The following is a 16285-nucleotide window of genomic DNA, read 5'->3' as shown; positions in this document are numbered from 1 at the left end:
AAAATGACGCTGCCGTAACTGTAACAGCTGATCGTTACATTGCGATATTGAATATGTTTTTCATCCCTGAGTTACGAAACCGAGAAATCGATTTTCAAAATGTGTTATTCCAGCAGGATGGAGCTACAGCGCACACAGCGAGAGCAACGATGGCTGTTCTCCGTAACTTGTTTCCGGGACGGATAATTTCCAGATTCGGCGACATTCCTTGGCCCCCTCGGTCCCCCGAATTGAATAGTTGTGTTTTTTTGTGTGGGGGTTTCTGAAATCGCGTGTGTACGGCAATAAACCGCGTACATTGGAGGACCTAAAGATCGCAATTCGTCATCACGTCATCCAGATTGATGTAGACATGCTGCAAAGAATTGAGGCCAGTTACCGTGAAAGGCTACAACAATGTATTGGCCAAAATGGACATCACTTGCCGGACATAATATTTCGTTCATGAGTAAGTAACAAATGCTTTGATTTAACAAGTGTTTCAGTACCAATAAAACTTTTTTAAAGTAAATATTCAATTTTTTATGATTATTTTAAAAACATCCGGTTCCCGTGAATGACCCTGTATAACGTGACATACGATTTGGTTGTTCTACTTGTACCACTTCAAAATCGTTTACTGAAAGAAAATATCTTATTTTATCAGATTAGTGTGCAGTATTTATGAAAACATATAACTATAGACTGGATTATATGCAACATAAAAAGCTTGAAATATGCGTGAAAAATGCTTCAAATATGTACGAAAAGTGTAAAAAAATATGCAACTTTAAATAAATAATAAAAAAATAGTAATTTTATTTTTTTTTATTTCAAAATCAGCAAACAATTAGTAAGTACTAATAACATCGATAAATTCGATAATTAAAAATTATTTAACATTTTGTTAAACGTAAACAGTCAGGTTCTGTTCCAAATATTCGGTAGTAAGATTGTGTCTTCAATCACTCAAAATATTTTTGTTAGTGGAAAAGGCTCGTTCCACATCCACCGAGGTAACTGGGCAGTATTTGAATTTGGGTGCTATATTAGCACTTATTGTTTCTGGCAAAAGTTCACCCGCCTCATTAATAAAACTATCAATTTGACGCAAAGGTTCAGAGCCTGGGTTATTGTTCAAAATGTTTTCAAATTTTTCTTTAAGTTTACATGGGAATACTTCTGGCAATGGGGAGTTCATTTGGCGGATTTTATTCATTAACTGAAAAGATTCAGTGAACATCAAACCTTAAGTTTCAAGCTTTTTAATCCTCGCAGGTATGTGAGAAAAATGAGTGCTAATCACAGCTATGTTTTTTAATGCTAGAATCGTTAAATGCTTCCCTGGACTGACGAACTGCCATAGCATCTGCTATGGCAGTTCAAAATTTTGTCCTCCTAGCCAGCGTCTCATGCGAGCAAAGAGGTTAAAATCGGATGGAGCCAAGTCCGGGCTGTATGGTGGGTGATCAAACACTTCCCAACGAAAACGCTGCAGGAGCTTCTTTGTTACAGCTGAAGTGTGCGGCCGAGCATTGTCATGGAGAAAGACAATGCCTGATGACAACATTCCTCTCCGCTTATTCTGAATTGCCCTTCGTAGACGTTGAAGCGTTATGCAATATGCGGCTGCAGTGATGGTCGTGCCAGGTTCCATGAATTCCACCAAGAGAACTCCATTCCGGTCCCAGAACACAGTAGCCATACACTTTCTGTTGGAGAAGGTTCGCTTGAACTTCTTTGGTTTACGGGGAGAATGAGAATGCATCCACTGTTTGAATTGTTCTTTTGTTTCTTCAGTCCCATGTCTCGTCCCCTGTGACAATTTTGTTAAAAAAATCTTCTTCATTGTGGTAGCGCTGGAGAAACGTTAGGAAGGCGTCAATTCTCATTGTTTTTTGGTGGTGGGACAGCATCTTGGGAACCCATCTCGCACACAGTTTGCGGTACTGAAGTCTCTCACACACAATGGTGTAGAGAGCTGACCTTGAAATTTCAGGAAGTGAATCACTCAATACAGAAATTGTGAACCGACGATTTTCTCGAATTGCCTCATCCACTCGCTCAACGAGATCATCGGTTGACACTCGCTTCCTTCCCTGACCGCCTGCATCATGAACTCTGTACGTCCTGCTTTAAAGTTCCTGCACCATTGTCGTACTTTGCTGTCAGTCATTGAAGTTTCACCGTACACATTACCTATTCGTCGATGAATTTCAGCTGAATTACACCCCTCAGCCTGAAGAAATCTAATTACCGCACGCACTTCACACTTGGCGGGAGATGATATTGTTGTAGACATGTTTACGTGCTAGCTGCGTGTTCAGAACTAAATGAAGTGACGCGGCGTGATTGAAGGCCCTACTAAAAACGCTGCGCAAGGTTCATCCGTTTTTTGCGCGGGTTTTTATTTCACGACCGATCAGATCTTAAAATAAATAACCCTCGTATATGACAAGTGAACGGTCGGACACAAAGCGAGTGGTGTGTGGCACCACGCTTTAATTCGCTCAGTTAGCTCCAGGAGCTAGTTAGAACTGGTCGCTTAACTGTTTCGAGGCTCAGTAGCCGTTTGTGGCACAGACATTCGGTCTTATGCTTTAAGGCGACCGAATGGGGTGGTGGCGGGATAAATGCCATGCAAACCAAAAAAACCAACCCTCATTTATAAATCTGGCGATCGTAAAATGATTTGTCTTTTCAAAGTCTCTGCAAAGTCTATGCATCATCACAAGATTTTAAGGACAATATGCAATAACCGGTGAGGGCTTAATATGCAAAAATCCGGTCTCTACATATAAGCAAGTATCTTTATACGGTTAATCATTCGTTTACGATTATGATAAGTAAATAATTTTCGGTAATTTTATTTGTCCGTTCGCTTTAGTGATCTATGCAAGTCGTAGATAGCTGCTTTACGGTGTTAGGAACTAGACACAGATTCAGAATTTTAATAATGATAGGCGACCCGCCTATCTAGTCTATCTAGTCTAGTCGGTCTAGACTAGACCGGGTCGGTCTAGTCTAGTTCCCCTGACGAAAATCCTTGTATCTTTAATACGTATTATAAGATTATAAATTTAAATGCATGTGATTAAACTCTAGAATGGTAACTTATATATACTCTTGTAATCGAATGCCGAGGTCTAAGAAGTACTGAACATACTGTACTACTCACTAATGATAAAAAAACAGTTATTGATATCAAAATATAGAAATTGTAAGTTCATCCATGAAAAAATTATTTAAAACAAAACATTTTCTTTAGAAATGGAAATTCCTCTCCTTTTGTACTGCTCCGTTCCGCCATTTCAGGGTTAATATTGCAGTTATCGATAAAGTTTTAAGTTTTATTATATTGCTTACGTGTTACTTTATCGCTTTTCTGACAACAGAGTAGAAAATTTTCTCTACCCTATGAACCTTTGCGTGCATGCAGTTTCTTTGTCAAGGTCAAGTGGTGTAATAAGTCGGAAGATAAGTTGCTTGCATTTTTATTCGTTGTTAACATGAAACTAGTAAACAAATTACATTTAGTTTTATTTTACATTACCTGTCTACTTGTGATTTCGCACATTTCAGTGGTATGATTTACTTGTAGAATAAATATTCCATTGCAATTATGGAACTAACTATAGTCCGGCTAATGAAAGTTACACCTGAGTTTAGGCTGTTACAAACGATTAGTATTGAAAAGTTTTATTTTATACCTGTACTCAGTTCCTCGTTTACAAAACTGTTAAATTAACATACATAATTAGCTTGAATTTTTTTTATGCATGTTTATTAAAGTTATACGTTACTGTTGTTCTATTAAATGTAAATCAATATATATATAAAAGTGATAACTAACTATTTGCTTGTACAGATTTAAAAGGTTGAACAGACATGGGACTAAGATCCAGTTACGCCGTAAAAATAATGTTTTTTCGGAGACCGCCGGTGTTATATTCCACACCAACTACACGAGCGGTTACGTAATATTGAGTTAGTCCGCATATGAATTTACCTTAAAGAAACTGATTTGTAACGAGAGTTACAGATCGGTTAGTTGTAACTCTTGTAACTCTTTAATGGGATGCCGCACACTGGACCAGTTGTTAGTAATCCGTCGCTAACCAGTTCCAAGTGACCAGGCTTCCACTCATTCAGCTACTTCATTTTTCTAGTACGTCTGTACGGGACAAATTATTTCAAATGAATTTTCTTATATTTGTATTTTGCTCATTTGGCATAAGCAATCGGTCTGAAAATGGTTTCGGAATGAAGCAGAAAGCATTAACCTTTTTGTTTGAGTTCTTTTGCTTCTACGAATAGCACGCGGATATTTTTTTCGAAATACGGATGATCCGTCCCTAAAGTAGCCTTTTTGTTTTCTTCTGTTAAAGCAATATTACGTCTTATTCGTCAATGGAATCAGTACTTGACATCGTGGCTGCACAACGAAAAATGCACTCTACCTTGCATGTTGCATGCATACAACTGAGCAGTTTCTGTCACTATTGAGTAACTGCGTGTGCCCAACCGAATCATAAATCAATGATTAGTAGTTGATTTTAATCAATAATCAATTCAGTTTCTTTCGAGAAACTCCGTGTATGAAATTTCTAAATAATACTATCTTATGGTAATGACATTATATTAATGATATGCTATATTTCAATTATGCACTTTTATTATTACGCTTTTATTATACTGTTGATAATAAACCCTTAATTTAATGTTTAATTCGTTAATGTTCATCTTTATTGTCCAGCCGGTTTATTATATTTGCGCAAAAGATAAATATTTAGTTTCCTAGTTATTAACTAAAGTATCTTTTCTTTAGTCTTCTACGTACGTATAATATAAAATTTACTAAATGCAGTAAAGAGCTTAATCACTACTTAAAATTATTAATTTCTTAATAATTTACTAAATATAGTAACAAATAAGAGCTTAAATGGTTATATTATCTCTATTAAGCGTCTGTGAAATACCACGCAATTTTTTCAGCTAAAAAAAATACTTTGTCTTAAAATGTTTACATAATCACTGCATAATTTTTTGCAATTTTAATTAGACTTATTTTATAGTCTTATGTTTTGCCATTTCTGCAAAATTCATGTTGATGACGCTCAATTTCTTCTTTAAACTTTTTTTAAGTTTCAGATAACTCTTTAATAAATTTTATTTAATATTAACTTTTATTTCCTACTGTGTACTTTGCAATCTGTACAACTAGTGAAAAATAAGTAACCTTCCAGCCCAATGTGATGAGGATGATAGTATGACATGTAAATGAAGTGTACTGTTGTACAGACTCAAGCCGACCACTCCTGAGATGTATAGTTAATTAAACCCCAACCACCAAAGTACACCGGGATCCACTGTCTAGTATTCAAATCCGTATAAAAACAACCAACTTTTATTAGGATTTGAACCTGAGAATCTTTGACTTCGAAAATCAGCTGTTAAACAAATGATTTGTAACGACCAGTTTACCACTCTACCAGCCCGATGGCTAAGTAGTAATTTAATATTTAAATTTTCTGTGATCGAACGTAAATTAGAAAATCTCCAGGTTTCAGAATGCGTGCTAATTTTCTAGTACCTCACGCGGGATAATAATTGGTCCTATTGTATTAAATTGAGTCATGCCTTTACAATTTTGTCGATACCTATCGACTGAATTTTGCGAAAATGTTTTTGAAGATTATTTTCATTTTATGCAGTTCTACAAAATGTTTACTCATGAAAAATCTAGACTAGTTCCTGTTTCTCCAGTCACTTGAAAAACGCATCTTCGTTTCCTTTAAATTCATTTAAAATGGATCATTTTAATCGTTACTGAATTTTTATTGATACCCATTTTGTTTAGATAAAATATTTGTTTGTTGCATGTGTAACTTAAGACTGTAAATATAGTGTAGAAATTAATCATAATTTCTACGATTTGTTTACGTTATATGTAAACCGTAGTCTACGAATAAGTGTTAATAAAATTAAAACGAACTAAAATTTTAAGCGTGTATTATTGTATTAAAAAAGTGTTGTTTCATAGATAAATATTAGTACCATTACATATTTTTTTACCGTTATTTCTATCTTTCTTCTAATTTTGGTGTATCGTGAATATTTATGCGTCATCTTTATTTAGTTATTATTGATTTTAGACTTATAAGTAAAGTTGGCTCTTGAATTAGCGTTAACTAGTATTTGTCAAGCAAGTTTTGGCACAGTTTCTTTTTTTTTTATTACTACACTGCAGTAAACTTGCAGAATATTCCTTAAGTAATAGTTTGAGAAAAAAAAAACATTTATTCGTGTTTAATTGCTATTATCTTATGTATGATACTGGTCCTATGAGATTAAAGAACTGCACATATTGACAGTTAAAAAAATAATTTCTCAAAATTTACTCATTTTAAATTATTAGATAAGCTGCACGATAAGCTAATGATAACAAATTGTGTGAAAAGAAACGTAATTGCTATGTAGGTAGTCTTCTTATTTAACGGTTGTATAATCAAAAATCCTTATTTCGAATCGGAAGGGAAAATGAATCCTATTTATTATTATTATTATAGAAATAAGATTGTGAAATTAAAATATTCAAGCAGATCATAAGATCGGCTTTCATAATTTTAATAAACATCTTCGACATCAGAAAACATTGTAGTTTTTCTTTTTCCGCTAAAATTTAAGTCCCTGAATATCGGTGAGAAAATTCAAATTTTCATTATTTAAAATCGTCAACAAAATGAACAATTATTCGCTGTGTGATTTTTAAATCTTAATTTTTACCCTTAATTTTAACGTTAATTTTATCGATAGGGCCAAAATTATCCTTGTTATTTTTTGCTCTATATCATTCGTAAGACTGAAAAACAGTTCAATTCAGCACTGCATTTGGAAACCATGATATATGCTACATTAACAAAATCGCAAAAGCTTTTTTGAAATGTTTTCCCAAGTCAAGAACATATTATGATCACGGTATAATGATTAAACCATCAAATCGTAAGAATCCTATCGTCATTGTCATTGTAATATATAAAATTTACTTGTTATATGCATATGACGTATTGATTGAATTTTGCGTAAATTGATTTCAAGACTATTTACATTTTTATGTAATCGCAGAAAATTTTTACTCAAAATAAAATTTACTCAAGAAAAAAAATAGTTCATGTTTTTCCAGTCACTTGAAAAACCGTATCTTCGTTTCCTTTAATTTCATTTAAAATGGATCTTTTAATCCTTGCTGAATTTTTATTGATATACATTTTTTTTAGATAAAATATTTATTTACGATTGTAGGACTTGAGTCAGCTGCAGCTAGTACGAAATTATATTGGAAATTTAAATTTAAGATAAAAAAACACAAACATGAAAAATAAGTTCAGTAAGTCTTCATAACTAGAATGCAAAATTTGAAAGTATAGAGTTCAGTTTATAATCGCAAAGAAGATTGATCTTGCTTTCATTTAATTGCCAACATTCTACTCATCCCATACGAAAATTGTTAAATAACAATGATCACCAAAAATCGAATTGCCTTTCCAAAAATTTAAGTGTACAGTTAAATTTCTTCAAACATTATTGTCTTTTTGAAAATATAGAGGCTATTTTGTCTTTTAGGAATTATTTTTTTAAGTTACCTTTTTGGTCTGATATTAAGAAAAATAAATTTTGTTCAAAAAGACGATTTATTAATGTGATGTCCAAAGAATTGTACTCGTAAATTACACTTCTGTTTTATTTCAGATTGTAGAAGTAACTCTTGGAAAGCAGATTGTATTTCAAATTTTTATAGGAGTTTTGTTTAGTAAGATTTAGCAAGTTCGTTTACAGAAAATTAGAAGAGATATGTGGATTGCGTTATATTTAGGTAAACAATGCAACTTATAGGCGAATTGCATTAAATTATGCTGAGCATATGTTTCGTTTCTGATTTCCACCGTAAATGAGTATTCATTCTATTTCGGCGTTATTAACGATCAGTCACCGTATTAAGTCGATTAATTATGGCAATCGTCGGAAAGAATATTGTTTTTACTTCCTTGTACGAAGTAAAGGAATTATTGTGATCGTGAGAAATTTCAGTTTTCAGATTTCAACGGAAATGGTCATTTTGACCATCTTTGAATCCATTTTGGCTAGTTTCGGCGTGACGTCAGTATGTACATATATATCTCGCATAACTCAAAAACGATTATCCGTAGGATGTTGAAATTTTGGATTTAGCACTGTTTTGACACCTAGTTGTGCATTTTCCCTTTTGATTGCAATCGACTGAACCAAAATAATTAGAACTATATGCTGTATTTTTCTAAACTAGCTTGTTGTCTACATAAATTTTGTTAAAATACTGTATTATATTGTTTCTGGATTACGATTACTGAACTACCGCAAAGTAAATTGAGGGGAACCGTTAATTAAGTGTCCTGCCATAACAATCAGAATTTTTCTCTTTGCAAAAGTGCGATTAAAAATTATTTAAAAAGTGTAAATTATATTTCGTGCCGTTAAATAGAATTTTTTTTATTCTCGTATTATAGCAAAGATTGATACAAAAAATGTATCGTACTTATATCTTCTATTAAAAAGAGGTATACTGTCTGTAATTCAATTAAATAACTAATTTTAGATATTTTAATTAATTTTTTTTTTCTATTTATTTTTGGTAAATTTAGAACTTAGTTAAAAGTATCGTATCTTATCTTTCAGTAAAAAAAAATTATTGTTTCTTCAGGATTAAGTATTATTAGATTACAGCCCGTTTTTACTAGATTACATGAAAATGAGAGATGTGATCTACACAACCATTGTAGAAAACTGAATTCAAACTTATTTGCGTTTAATTATAGGTAAATAGTAAAAATAATTTAAATATAAAATAATAATAGGGGGTATTATTCCAACCTCTTTTTTTTTTTTTAATGGCTTGGTTAACCTTCTTAAAATTACAGTCTTGCATGATACCATGCCATCTGATTAATATCAAACGATCATTGTTAAAGCGTATTATTAACACTGAATACAATTTAAATTTAAATTAGTTGTCTTCTTTGTTTTCTCGATACCGATGAACAATTCGAGTAGCTGAAAAGAACGGATACATGGCTGTATAACTCTATTTCATTCATAAAAATGTTTATTTATATATGCATAGATGTACAATATTGTATTTATTTATACATTTTCAATTATTTTAATCAAGGCCAGTTTTGCATTGTTTTATAAAAATGTTGCGTTTATTTGGAGCTTCAAAATATATTTTGAAGTGTTAAAATAGTAATTTGCCTGTTTCGAGAATTAATCTTTAATTTGTTATTAGCCACGTGAAAATTCTTCTCCTTCAGAAAATTAGACGTTTGATTCTTTCATATTCGCTACACTCACTATTTTTTGCCGTTCGTATCTATCTCCACAAACGTGCACATGATTCAGGGGTGCAAACAAAATATTGCATTATATTCCCACGAAGAAATAATACCTACGATCAGAAAAACGTAAACGAAATTTGAAAATTTTAAGAGTTGGACATTACATTTAATCTGGGCTTTACGATACCATTTTTTTTTAAACACAAATATTGTTAGAAAGAACATGTATTTTTAACATTGATTAATTGCTTTTCACATAAAGAAAGTATTTCATATACAGTAAAATTCAGTAGCCATTGCTATTGAATTCTATACAACTGAATGACTAGTATCGATTAGGTAGTTTATTTCTCTTTTGCTCGAGAACATTTGTAGGGAGAATAACTTGGTTTCTGGATTTTTCGATTTCGTGATTGGCGTAGATTATATTTATCTGCGCGTCGGAAACGTTTCGTAGACTTACTGTGTCATTAACATTTTCTAATCGGTCGATTATTTGGAGAAAAGACGACTCATTTAGTTTTTGCCTTTGTGAGTTTTTGTAACTTGAAAACCTTCTAGAAAAGGTAAAAAAAAGAAGTCTATCTTGAGATACTACCCTTCGCGGGATAACAGAAGTTTAAACATTTTAAGTACGGTCTACTTTCAAATTTTTTAAACAATTTCCTTGTTGGTTTAATTTTGTCTTGTTTTACTAGTTTTTAACTCCAAATATTCAAAAATCAGTAGTGTTAAACACAGCTATCTATAAAATAAAAACAATTAAAAATACCTAAAAAAACAAATATTGATTTTTTAAGAGTAGCAGTGGCTATGGAATAATTAATAGAAAAAAGAAACAATTATTATGTTATGACATGGAAGAAGACTTTCAGAACATTCTGTGAATTGTTATATATGGAGTATTATTTTTGCGGGAATTAAGAAAAAGAGAAAAAGAAAGATTGTAAGCAACTGAAATGTGGACAAGGAGAAGATTGGAGAAGGTTAATTGGATAAAGTGAAAAAAGAATACGTAATAAAGAATTAATGAAAGTAGAAGCTTAATCAGAACAATTTATATTAGCTAATTGGCTGGGATTTATTATAAAATGAGAGGGTTGACAGTGCTAGAAGAATCAGGAGAAGATGAAAAGAGATTAAAGATTGTTGACTCTCTAAAAGGATATGACGGTCTTAAAAGTGTAGGGAATCCTTATTAATATTATATATAATACAAATATATATACTCTATTTTCCGGTCTGCGTTGTCAAATAAAGTACGAGTATAACCTTCATTTGGTGATACTCGATACTTGTTTCGTTATTTGTTGTCTCAAAATTTTTGATTTCATTTGATTAAAGTTTTATTTCTTTAGTGTGTCACGTCTTAAGTATTTAAAAAATTTGATGTGCATACCACATAATTTCCTTGTACGCCTATTAATTTACGTATACACATTTTTTTAAAACGTAAAGTACGTAAAATTTTATTTCATTAATAACTTATATTTTTTCATATTATTTTTATTGTTATTATTTATGGTAAATTTTTTTTGATAACTTAATAATTATTAATATATCATTTAAATAAAAAAAAAGAGGAGATGAAGTCTGTTTCGAACCGATGTGCCTTTATCTCGTTAAAGACAGTAATTCGCTGCCACACCTAGGCCGCTGAAAGCCAGCAAGTACCTGTCCACCATTAAAGTGCTTGGAGCCTTAATCTGGCTGATAGCCAGCCATATCTCTCGGTTAGCTTCCTACAGCAGCGCGGTAGGAGTCTCTTCCCTTAGGTAAACTACTGATGTCGGATGAACAAAGCAACCGTATCAAGGAACAAAGGAACTGCATCTAGTTCATCTAGGAACTCCCACACGGTCCGACAATGCGGCTCTCGCCACATTGACTCGCTGCTTGTGGATGGCCAATTTTCCCCTTGACCTCTAAGTTCCAGGGTGGCCTGAGTTCTGGCCCCCCCAAGAGTTGGGCAGTGGAACATCATGTGTTCGTTCGGACCTCCCCGCAGACGCACAGCTCATCAGCTGCCAGGTCAAACTGAAACAAATATTGGTTTAAATTTACATGGTTGGAGAGCGCTCGGGCTCCCGTTGTCCTTAAAAACGAAGGAGAGGCATACCAAATCTATACAAGGACCTTCCCTTAGTTATGGCGTATCATTCTTGCTGCCATGCTTCCAACGCGAGGCTGTAAAGCCTCCTCCGCAGGCGGGAGATGGGCAACTGTTCGAAATTTAGAACCGGTGTATTGAGATCACCGTTTCACTCTGGTACAGGCCCGGCTCGAAACCGCATCCCAAATACCTCGGCCTCCCTGCCTCTTCGCAATTTCCACATGGCCGCCCGAACTTTCACCATTAAATCGATTGGGAGAGCCTTTCACGGTACACCATGTACAAATGACGGCTCGACAGTCCGTAATGCTTTCGAGTAATCTTCCTAAGCTTGTGCATCACAGAGACGGTGTGCACCGCTACTTGCCTAATGTGGTTGCTAAACAGCAATTTATCATAAAAAAAAACACCTAGGTACTTATGAACTCGAGCTCTGATGATTACACAGCCTTTGTACTTAATACGGCGGTTACGACTGTATGATAATTTGTCTGCACCCTTGAGAAGCATAAACTTCGTCTTGGGCACAGAAATTCTTAAATTTTGTATGTCCATCCAGCCCTCTGCGGTTGACAAAGATGCCTGCGATCGGTCTTCTAGCTGCGGTCGTGAATTACCACGAACTAACAGGAGACAGTCATCGGCGAAAGCCTGGGCCGTGATCCTTTCCGGGAATGTCAGTCCCAAAAATCCATCAAATACCAGGTTCCACAGCAAAAGACTGAGAACAGAGGCCTGCGGGCTTCCCCTAGTGACGGTTTTTTCCACAACTAGGTGCGCATCCTTAAACAGAGCCGTACGGTTAGACAAATAGTCTCGTACCACGGCCTGTATGGCTTCGGGAACATTGCGGCGTTCCAAAGCATAGAGGACAGAACTCCAACACAAGGAAGGAAATGCTGCCTCTATATCAATAAAAATAGCCAAAACATATTTGCAGTCAGCGCTTTCCACGTTGGCAAAAGCATTTAAGATGAAATCCTTGATACCAACCCCTTTCATGAAGCCATACTGGCCTCGATTTAGAAATGAGTTCATATCGATGGTTTCCCAGAGCCGTTCCACAACCATCCTTTCAAGCAACTTGCCGATTACCGGCAGAGGCTGATGGGCCGATAACTGATGACCTCACTCGGATCCTTACCTGATTTTAAGAGCACCCTCACAAAAGCCACCTTCCAACAAATCAGAAAGCAATCCCAGTTTAGGCACCCCGAAAACTGTCTGCCAAGCGGCTCTCTTATGACAGGCAGCAGATGAAAGAAAATATCTGGGTAAAGATGGTCAAACCCCGGGTGCCTATCTCAATGCCATTCGAGAAACCAACTTGGGTCTCTATCTACGGGTTCCACAGCTTGTAGGCCACGAATAGTGTCTCACTCGCCCTAACGCCGACTTCTGCTTCACTCTCCGGAGTATCTGAAAACAGATTATACAGGAACGTTTGGTAAGTCGCCACAGATGCTAAAGTGTGGTCACGACCACCAAACCCGCATCGAACGTTGGACAGCACATGCAATGGATTTGGCCGGTAACATGACTTCGCGAGCTGCCAGGGATTGCGCTGCAACTAACGCATGGAGTCTTGCCAAAACTTGAGTTTTGCTTCCTTGATGGCATGAACGTACTCATTACGGGTGCGCCGGTAGATCCGCAGACCCTTAGCGTGCACTTCATCAACGATAATCACCGTTAGCGGGCTACGCTGATATCTTCTCCTAGTGGATCTAGCTCTTGCATGCTAAGGTCAGAGGACCACCACTTTTTCCCGGGTTTCCGCCTGTGTTTAGCAGACGACCCCCGGAAACAGTGGTCATGACCGCTCCAGGTACTCTCCCATCAGCGGACTGGCCACTATCTAAGGGTCTGTCCATTGGCCGAGACTGCCGTAGGACCCTATCGCAGCCAGTCTTGATGGCTCGGCCGAATTGTTCAGCAATCAATTCCACCTCCTCCCTGTGCTTCATGCGCCGTCCCAACCCCTGTAAAACAGCCGCACACTCGTGCCGCAGCCTGTGCTGATCCAGACCGCTTAGGTTATAGCGACCCGAATATGGAGCTCTTGGACCGCCACCATAAGCGGTCTCATAGGTTATAAGTCTATGGTCACTCACACTGGCCTCGGGCCAGACGGTCCAACTACTTGTACACCCAACATATCGCCCGTCACCAAGGTGACGTCGATGTAACTTTCCCCCAGTTCGGAAGAGATAGTCGGCGGTTGTTCTGCCTCATTAAGCAAGTAGAGGTTTCCTTGCTTCAACGAACTGTACGAAACCAGCGCCTCTTGGGTCAGTGAGTGGTGAATCTCAGGCGGAAGACTTGGCGTTAGCGTCCAGAGTAACCAGCACTCTGATGCCCGGGAGACCGTCCAGAATCCGCCTCAACTTCGCCAACAGTCATCGATACTCATGCAAGTTGGAAGTATCCCGACACCAGTACGACATCGAGCGTACTTCTCGTGACTCGCAGGCTTTTTTACCTTTTCCTCCAACCGTTTCAGAGAAGTGTGGATCTTCCCTTTTCCGGTTTGACGGTCCTTAACTCCTTCCACCACGTGATCCACCTTGCCCGATAGTCGAGAAACGACTGAATCAAGGGCTCTGTTTGCGTCCTGGAGGTTTTCGTTTTTCAACGCCAGTTCAGCAACCATCAAGGAACATTCAGAAAAGTACGAGTCAACCAGCTGTCTAATCTCTACCGAAATCCTTGAGTCCTTTTTTGAGGATATTTTGGCCCATGCGGACCATCTCAATTTCCTCCCGAGGGGAGAAGATCCTGCCTCGTAGCGTGTCAGGTCGCTACACCACCCCCTCCGTTCCTTACCAGCAATGGCTTTAACGGAGGACATCTTCTTGCCCTCAAACTGATCAAATTCCACAGAGTTCAGCCCGGCCACGTGAGATGCCACCGATGCAGATGCCCCGAGGGACAGCTACATCAGTAAATTCACCCCTAGAGATAGTAATTGAGTTTATGCTTTCCGAAAAAGACAACTGACACCTAAAGCTACCACGTTGTCCTCAGGAACTAAGCTAAAAGCTTACTCGCGGAAGATCGAAGACCCCGCGCCTGTCACCACTTTAAAGCCCTAAACTACACCCAGTGCGTAGATGCATCAAGTATGCCACGACAGCATATCATTCTGCAAAATTCAGTCAACCGCAAACGAATATCATTAATTTAAGCGATTGGAGTGCAGCCAGCATAAACTAAGTCCTAGAGGACCTCAGGTCTGGTCTGTCGGGAGCTGAGTATAACCTCTAGTCTCCCACTACAGCTCCACTTTTGAGGACCGCTTGGAATAGCACTAGGTTGATCGCAATCAACATTTACTTATTACCTCCTTAATAGCTGTGCACTCCAATTCGATCAATTGCCATGCTAAAGTTAGTAAATTCGTACTCGGGGAGTAAACTCCCCCGGCACAACCTCCATTGAAACTAAGTCAAAATCTAACCGAGGCCAGTGCCAAAGCGCCTACCTCTGGCCAGTTGAACTGCCTGGGCGGTGCCCTAGCCACCCAAAAAACCTACAGGACAAGGCCCCGCAAATGCCAACACAGGTTAGAGAAGCACAGGCTAGTCAAGTATGGATGCAGCGGCACAGACCCCTAGGACACCTAATCTCTGCCAGGCCAACACCATCAAGGTTGCGGCAACCCAGTCCAAGACTGGGACTAAGAACCTAAAGGCGGATCCACACATGTCCGATGTGGAATTGACTCTGCAAGCAGAGTCTTATCACCAGAAACCCGCGGTCGGGCCCATGCGAACCGCATACCCTTGATCAGTCCTATCGCTTCAGATCCCGAGCTAGACTCCTTAAATGAGGCTTCGTCCCGGAGTCCTCCGGGACAGAGCCGACCCACTGTACTCCACCATCCTCGACTTCGCAAGGAGCTGCCTCTCCGCCTTGGCTCGCTCTCCACTCCTTCTTTTTGCTGTTTAGCCTCCAGTAACTACCGTTTAGATAATACTTCAGAGGATGAATGAGGATGATATGTATGAGTGTGAATGAAGTGTAGTCTTGTACATTCTCAGTTCGACCATACCTGAGATGTATGGTTAATTGAAACCCAACCACCAAAGAACACCGGTATCCACGATCTACTATGCAAATCCGTGTAAAAAAAGCTGGCTTTACTAGGACTTGAAAGCTGGAACTCTCGACTTCCAAATCAGCTGATTTGGGAAGACGCGTTCACCACTAGTCCAACCCGGTGGGTTAGCTCGCCCTCCACTCCCTTGCTTTTTCCTTCACGGTTCCGACCGAAGTGTTTCCCGCACAGCTCGACGCAGAGGTTTTGGCTGGAATTTTCGTGCAATCCGCCAGTGCACAAGAGAGTAGGGCCTTCCCTCTCATGGAGACCTCCGTGAGCTCCTTAACATAGAACCGTGGCCTCGGTGGAGACCTGCCTAGTGAACTTCTCCTCAGGAAGGGGTCACCGGTAACCAAATCCTCCAGGCAATCTCCCATGGATTGCTACATCGCAGCTTATTAAAACAATAAAACTGCAATGCCAGGCACTACAGCTGCAGTTTGAATGAAACCTAACACCTACCACAAGACAGGTGAGCATTTGGCTTAGTTATTCCAAGCAAGGCCGCCTGTTCTCACGCAACCCCGCTCGAAAAGTCAAATCTTATAAGCTCCTAATATAGACCACCGGCGAAGTCGGAGCGAAATCGCTTCCCGAACCTTCTGATCGAGGATCATAAAAATTGACTGGCCTCACGAACCTATGAAAATGGGGACACGATTCAAGGAAAGGAAACGTCCTTATTTAGCCGGCAGTGTCACTTCTGCAACACACTAAGCA

The 16285-nt window shown here is 37.9% G+C and overlaps 1 protein-coding gene across 2 annotated transcripts in view; it reads left to right on the top strand.

Moving 5' to 3' along the window:
• Positions 1 to 16285, top strand: part of Ncc69 (sodium chloride cotransporter 69) — a 235386-nt gene that overhangs the window by 61950 nt on the left and 157151 nt on the right. The window lies entirely within an intron of this gene.

The sequence above is a fragment of the Lycorma delicatula genome, chromosome 1 (genome assembly GCF_047948215.1).
Source record: "Lycorma delicatula isolate Av1 chromosome 1, ASM4794821v1, whole genome shotgun sequence".
In the NCBI taxonomy this organism is placed as follows: domain Eukaryota; kingdom Metazoa; phylum Arthropoda; class Insecta; order Hemiptera; family Fulgoridae; genus Lycorma; species Lycorma delicatula.
Note: the sequence above shows the minus strand (reverse complement) of the source record. Positions and strands in the feature narration are given on the sequence as shown.